A 7,408-nucleotide genomic window follows, 5' to 3' on the forward strand; every position below is an offset into this window, starting at 1 on the left:
TATATTAGCATCTGCAGAATCAGTAATGAAATTCCAGTCCGTGGTTAGTAGCTCTGCTAGAGCAGCTTCATAATTAATTTTTTTTACAGATTTATATTCAATATTATGTCGCATAATAGTTTTTGAGATGTTAAGTAGGACTGACGCATGATCCGTAATGTCTGTCTTAATCACAGCCACAATATTGTCACATCGAGTTTTAAGCAAAATGTGATCTAAGCAGCTGTTGTTTCTGGTTGAAAATGTATGTCCTGGTAGAACACCATGGCTAGCAACTAGGGATAAAAATTCGTCCGCTTGTCCTTTGGTAGTGTTATTATCAGGATTGATATTTATATTGATGTCCCATACAATAATTATATTGTTATGCATTTTATGCTGTATCAATAATGCATCCAGTGATGAAATGAAATTGCTTGTATCTCTGAAAGCTGGCGGCCTATAGATACAGATTATGCATGTATCACCAGATGTGAAGAGTCAGATAGTTCGCCTCAATGAGATGGGGCTCGCTTACTGAAAAAGACAATTCAGTTTTAACGTACGTCACTAGTCCGTCATTTTGGTTTAGTAGTCGTGATGTCTAGTACGATTTATATCCAGAAAGCACTGGGTTTGTCCTATCACTACAAAGCCAGCACTCTGTATGTATGATGATATCAATACTTAACTTCATTCTTGTTAACAAAACATTTAGTTCATCAATATTCCTATAAACGTTTCTAATATTTTGTGTCATTAGAGTCAGTGAGTCGTTCTTGCCTTGTGTGAAATACCGATTATACTCCTCTGCATTCTCTATAATAACGGCCTTGGATATTGACAAATGGTCAATGTACAAGGCCAAGTCAACTACGTCTGAGGACATAATTAAGTTATATCAGCTGGCATTAAGACCTCTGCCATTGTGATACAGACGATGCTGAGGAGACCGTACTCGGTGCCATCTAAATGGCTGAACATCTTATCATTAGGGTATCTGACCTCGAGTTGTATATAGCATAGATATATATTTTTCATAATATTGGAAATACTTATATTAATACTAAAACGTGTAATATTAAAAAATGTAAAGACTACTATACTTATATTAATACTATAAAACTATAATATATGACAGGTTGAGTAATGATTAGATATCCTGCGTATGTTTTGGATTTACAGGCTAGTCACAAGATATTCTCATTACCAGTCTCCTTTAGAGAGTCCAGCTGTTGGGTGCTGCGTAAGAGGATAGCAGTTGACTCTTCAGTTTTCTTAATGAAAACTTTACCATTCTTCACCCAACAGAATTTATAGTTCTCTGTTATTGCCAGCATTCGAACCTGATAATACAATTGCTTAGCATTAGGTGTTACAGCTCAGACATATATATTATGGAACCAGTTACAGTCTGTATGGGCCTTGTTGTATTTTTTAAAAGATGATAGGAACTTTTCTTTTTTGGTGGTGTTGTTAAACTCTGCAATTATATGCATTTTTTCCTTGTTTTTGTTGTGTAATCGGTGGGCAGTTCTTATGTCTCCATCATGGATACTCTCTTCAATTTTGGATCCAATGCTTTTAACGACTTGTAGTATATCTTCATCTGGAGTCACAGGAACGTTTCGTATTTCGACATGATTCAACCTCTGCAATCTTTGAATGTTTTCCAACTGTCCCTGCATATATTGTATGATAGTGACGTTTTTTTTGTTTATCTTTTGTAGATCTTCTACTTTAGTGGCAAGTTCTTGAAATTTAATTTCATTTGCTGCATCCCGCGTCGCCATCTCCATCTTTAGTTCACCGAACTTGGAAGTAAATTGTTCTCGCATTTTTTTAAATTGAGAATTCATATCTGCTGTAAGGGTCTCTATTGCTTCTAGGACTGGTTCAGCTTTCCTTTTTCGTGTAATGTGTATAGGTTTATCTTTAATTGAGACTGTCTCAGTGAGGTCACTTAGAGATGACGATTTTACCGGAGAACGAAGCATTATAATTGGTTTAATGTCACTTCTAGACTTCAGTATATCAACGGTATATCTTTGGTCGGCTTAAGCACAGCTGCGGAACGCGTGCTCACAACTTAAAACACGTCTTCACCAAACGAGAACGGGAGAGGTATTCTATAAATGTAACGTATATCTTCCTTAATCCCGCTTTATTTTCAAAAGACCAAAGGAAATATCATGTATCAAACCTGAATCTAACTTTCAAATACCTATCCAACGATACCCCACAAGGTATGTCTCCAGTATTTTTTTCAACTCCACTTTTAGGGGAGTAGTCCTCAGCTACGTCCAAAGCACCAGACAACACAAAAAATGGCTTGCGTACAAAGTACACATGTCAGAAGTGAAACTTATTTGTGAAATTATAATTATCCTAATCTGTTCTCTAAGCCAATTGATTTTTTTCAATATTAGAAATTATTAGATGTTTTAATAATTATTATTATTCATTAAACCTGCACGATACAAAGCTAGCAGGGAATATGTTCTACATACTCGTGGCCGCGCGCTTAACCTGCATGATACGACGCTAGTAGCGAAGTTGTTTTACTTCATAGCTGTACCGTCTGCTTCAGGCTACATTCAAATTTTCTCACTCTATCTCAATCAGACTCAATCTCCCTCCCCTCTTCTTGGATAAAAACGTCCTTCATTTTCGTGACAATTTATTCCGTTTCATCCGTAAAAATTTTACTCTCATGCGGGCAAAGAAGTTTCACTTCAATATGATCCCAAATTTGTTCTTTGCGCCCTCGAGAACCTTGGATTCGGTATCCATATTGTTGAAATCATAATTTTGCGCGGCGGCCATCTGGGTTTTCAAAAATGATCCCAAAATCGTTCTCTGCACCCTCGATAACCTCGGATACGATACCCATATTACTGAAATCATAATTTTTCGCGGCAGCCATCTTGGATTTAAAAAAAACTGCACACGACGTTATGCGACAGACTTGCCATCAAAAGTTCTAATATTAAACAATTATAATATTAAATTAATAATATATCAAACAATTATCAAAAATACACAGGTATTAAAAAAAACAAAATACAAACTCAAAAGTATCAAATTCATTTGATTCCCGCAATTAACTTTAAGTTCGTGTATGTGTTTGAGCGGTGTCAGTGTAGTGGTGCGATTCGATAATTCTCTGTTTTGAGAACAAACAGCCCAATGCAAAAGTCAAGTTCGCCTTGTATCGTACTCAGGGTAGAGCTATTGCGTTGTATGGGTAAAAACTAAAAATAAGAACGGTGTTTCTGGATACGATATTATATCGTTAGAAGGCCTAAAGTCCAAACAATTTTTCCTCTTGTTTAAATTAATAATAATCTTATTTTCAATTTTTGCAAGACCTTGAGTCGCGCGGTTAGTAGTTCCGCGAGGTCATATGAATTTAGCCTTAAATGGCCGCCAGGCATCTTTGCTACCTAGTTTTGAATCGATTTTAATGGGACCATCTGAACATCTTCATTCGGATTAATTTTAATTTTTAATAACATAAGCGATAATGTAGTAAACTTCTATAACCAATGAATTTTTTTAAAAATAGTACTAACTGATCTGGCGAAGAAGACTGAATAAACAGGTATGCATCGGAAATTCTTGACATGTTTCTAATTGTTAAAGAAATGTATCCTAAACTTGGGCTTATTAGAATACGAGCGAGACACCCTTGTACACTTTTGTACGTATATATATTAGTCCGTTCAAATTAGACTAAAAAATAGGGGTGACGTTACACATATTCCCATTAAGCTGAAAATTGGTAGGATCGTTCATTACACTATTATAAAGGAAATGTGAAAAGTCCTCGTCAAAGGTTACAAAAACGGGGTTTTCGCGATTTTCAGCAAAACGGTAATATTTATCGTAAAAATAGCTCAGACAAAAACTGTAGATTAGATAATCTATAAAAAAGAAGGAAGAGATTATCTATAAAGACGAAGGAAGACTTTTGTGTTTTACGCATCCAAATGTCATCAAACAATGATAAAGGGTAAGGAGCCAATTCATAGTTAAAATATTTTTCAATTTCATCTTGAAATGCCGCATTAATACTCATTCGTTGGAACAATAATACAGGATCAACTGGTACTTTTTCATCGTAAACTCTTATGGTGCTATTCATTGCTAAAGGAGGGACTACTTCGATGAGGGGATACGAGGGGATCGATGAGGACGTTTCACATTTCTTTTATAATAGTGTAATGAACGATCCTACCCTATTTTCAGCCTAATGTGAATTTGTGTAACCTTGGATGTCCAAATTGACCGGACTATATCCTTTGTATACATAATAATGGTACTGTCGCGCGTTGCACTACTGCCTGTTCGTGTTAATTGTAGTAGGTACCCAATGATATTTAAAAGTATAGATAGGTTACGTAGACAACATTCGGTGTTTGAAAATGATGCACTAACGCACACATGAATAATTTAACATTGCAATAGCACACTATATTAAGATTACACGTCAAAGAAGGATAGTAAATGCAATTATCGCAAGCGAAAAAGAGATAACTCTAATTTGCTAATTGCTTCGTATTTGTATATAGATTAGATGTGATTTTTTACCGTACACCGTGATTTATGCCTAAATTACGATTCATTCATGAGTTCATGTAGTAAAAGCTATAAAGTAGTAAAACTGCATTGAAATTAGGGAGATGATTTGTCATTGATGTTATAAAAAAATAATTTAATATTGATTATAATATATAACCACATTGATGATATCAATTCAATCAAAAACATACAGACACCAAAACAATACCGAAAGGTGTTTACAGTAAGGGTACCATTTTTACAATTTTAATAACGACGCGACGGCTCCCAAAAAGTTTTGAGATTACAATTATTAGTTTTTGTATCTTATATTATGTATGAATGTCTTTTTGTTGAGGGCTTATTACAATAAGGTAATGGGAGAAGAAGAGAATGATTCATTGATTCTTCTGCAGTTAGCAAGGGATATACTGAAAGGGACAGTGTTACTGAAAAAACTCCTACGTAAGCAAATAGCACTGTCTTCATCCGCTACCCTAAAACTTGTTTTAGTAGTTTGATAGTTCAGCTACCTATATACGCACTTGTTTATTAATAATTATTACATTCACTGCAATATCGACTTTTTTACATCATTTCTTAAAATATTATACCTCGATCATCCCGCAACAGACAGCATCAATATTTTGTCATTTCTGTACGTTAATCTTTGATCGGCTTGGCGGCGATCGGCGTTGTCATAGCGACATATATATTTTGTTAGATAAATAATGAAATCAAATAAAATGATATAATTCATGATTTCTTAACTGTGGTATGTAATTCTATGATTTTTTTTCACTTTCGTAATTAGTGCATCTTCCCATAACACAAGACGGCATTTTAATGTTGTACCTATATCAAATTGTAAGTAATTCTGTCAACAACTAACAAGTGTGTACCATTTTCGTATCGAGAGAACGACTACGACCAAAGCAACCAATTGACTCCATTTAGGCGAATGATTTTCGGCGCGCTAGTGACATATCTACCTCTTTTAATACTATAAAATCATTGTAGGTATCTACCTATGTATAGATAATTAAGTGTGTGGAATTGATAATCCTCAGTTGCCGTAAAAGATTGCACTTTGCACAATTATATTCCACTCATAAGTATAGAGAAAACTTAATCTTTTCGTTAGTGTGATAAAGGAATTTGTGTGTAGTGTATGTCACAGGACAAACAGGGCAGCAACACCACGGCACCCCGCTCCACGCTTAATGTGGACTTTTGTAACATCCGGGGAATTCACTCCAACTTAAACGCCGTCCACCACCACCTTGAGACGTCGCAGCCGGCCTTGTGTTTCCTTACGGAGACGCAGATATCTCGACCTAGCGATACGTCATATTTAACGTACCCCAGGTACAAAATTGAGCATAATTTCATGCGTCATGCCGGGGTATGTCTACTCTCTGGCTCCGCGTAGATTTAGAGGACCGCGTCCGCATCTATGCGTGTGTCTACAGGTCCCATAGTGGTAACGCAGAAACGGATCACCTCATGGGCTGCGTTCAAGCGGCATTTGATGACGTGCTTGCTCAGATCCCCTCCGCTGAAATCGTAGTCTTGGGTGATTTCAACGGGCACAATGCCGAATGGCTTGGATCACGTACCACAGACTACGCAGGGCGATCTGTGCATAATTTTGCATTGGCATATGGTCTGTCCCAATTCGTTGAGTCGCCGACGCGGCTCCCGGATGTGGATAGCCACATGCCGTCCTTATTAGATCTTCTGCTGACTACACATCCCGATGGTTACCAGGTCTCTGTCGACGCCCCTCTCGGAACGTCCGTCCATTGCCTGGTCAGGAGTGTAGTGCCTATCCGACGCCAACGTCGCAGACCACCAGCGACCCGCCGCGTTTGGCACTACAAGTCAGCAGATTGGGATAGGATGCGTTCCTTTTTTGCATCCTACCCTTGGGGCAGGGTTTGTTTCCCTTCGGATGATCCTAGTGCCTGCGCCGTTGCAGTAGCCGATGTGATACTGCAGGGCATGGATATTTTTATACCAAGCTCTGTAGTACCGATCGGTGGCAGATCACAGCCCTGGTTCGATGCGTCAGTTAAAGCAGCATCTGACTGCAAAAAACAGGCGTATCGAACTTGGGTTGCGGCGCTGGGCTCAAAGGATCCGAACTGCAAAGTTCTGAAGAGGAAATATAACCGTGCCTCCAGATTTTTTAAGCGGCAAATCGCCCGTGCGAAATCGAAGCACGTCGTCAAAATTGGCGAGCAGCTTTCCAGTTACCTGACCGGAACACGCAAGTTCTGGTCGTTGTCGAAAGCTGCTCTTGGTAACTTCAACCAGCCGTCCATGCCGCCGTTGCACATGAGGAATGACACCCTGGCCCATACGGCAAAAGAGAAAGCCGATCTCCTGTGCACTCTTTTTGCCTCCAACTCGACTCTTGACGACAACGGAAAAACACCGCCGACCATCCCGCGGTGTCAGAGCTCCATGCCTGAAGTACAGTTCCGACAGAAAACTGTTAGGCGAGCTCTGTTTTCGTTGGACGTCAGGAAGTCGAGCGGGCCGGATGGCATTTCTCCAATCGTGCTTAGAACGTGTGCCCCTGAGTTGACGCCGGTGCTAACGCGTTTATTCCGGCACTCTTATTCAAAAGGCGTAGTCCCTGATTCATGGAAGTCAGCCCTTGTCCATCCGATCCCAAAAAAAGGAGACAGTTCGGATCCGGCAAACTACAGGCCTATTGCGATTACCTCCCTACTCTCCAAAATCATGGAGAGCATAATTAACCGCCAGCTCTTGGTATACCTTGAGGGTCACCAGTTGATCAACGACCGGCAGTACGTCTTTCGCAATGGTCGGTCGACTGGCGATCTTCTGGTATACC

This window comes from Leptidea sinapis, chromosome 38 (assembly GCF_905404315.1).
Source record: "Leptidea sinapis chromosome 38, ilLepSina1.1, whole genome shotgun sequence".
NCBI lineage: Eukaryota > Metazoa > Arthropoda > Insecta > Lepidoptera > Pieridae > Leptidea > Leptidea sinapis.